The 782-nt window shown below is 32.6% G+C and overlaps 1 protein-coding gene across 1 annotated transcript in view; it reads left to right on the forward strand.

Moving 5' to 3' along the window:
• LOC118756180 overlaps positions 1-782 on the forward strand; it is a 3,849-nt gene that overhangs the window by 670 nt on the left and 2,397 nt on the right. The gene's annotated exons all lie outside the window — the stretch shown is intronic.

Here is a 782-nt window from a genome sequence, read left to right on the forward strand (position 1 = left end):
TAATTTCCGCGTATTAATTAAATTAAACATTTCTAACAGGTGGCAACTCTTAAAAACAGTAGCCTACTTTCTAACGTAGGTCATAAGCTATCTGTGTGCAAAATTTTATGCAAGTCCGTTTAGTCGTTTCCGCGTATTAATTTAATTAAACTTTTTTAACAGGTGGCAACTCTTCCAAAAAAATTAGCCTATTTCTCACTATAGGTCATAAGCTATCTGCTTGCAAAATTTCATGCAAATCCATTCAGTCGTTTCCGCGTATTAATTCAATTAAAATTTTTTAACAGGTGGCAACTCTTAAGAAAGGTAGCCTATTTTCCAATCTAGGTCATAACCTATCTGTGTGCAAATTTTCATGCAAATACATTCAGTCGTTCCCGCATATTAAATAAATTAAACTTTTTAACAGGTGGCAACTCTTAAAAAAATAGCCTATTAACTAATCTGGCCCACAAGCTATCTGTGTACAAAACTTCATGCAAATCCGTTCAGTCGTTTCCGCGTGATTCCCAAACATCCAAACATACAAACTTTCACATTTATAATATTAGTAAGATAAGATTATAACAAGTAATTTTTAGCAAAAAAAAACCGACTTAAAAAAAATATATATATGTCTATATATTTCATGATCCAATGATCGGATCTAAACCAAATTAGTATGGGACCACCTCTGAGACACTACCTTTCCGTTGCAAAAATTCAACGGAATTCAATGCATTCAATTCAAATTATTCAAATCGGTTGACGTGGTGCAAAGTTATGCGGTAACATACATAAAA

This window comes from Rhagoletis pomonella, unplaced genomic scaffold, assembly GCF_013731165.1.
Source record: "Rhagoletis pomonella isolate Grant_MI unplaced genomic scaffold, Rhpom_1.0 Rhpom_scaffold_00002, whole genome shotgun sequence".
NCBI lineage: Eukaryota > Metazoa > Arthropoda > Insecta > Diptera > Tephritidae > Rhagoletis > Rhagoletis pomonella.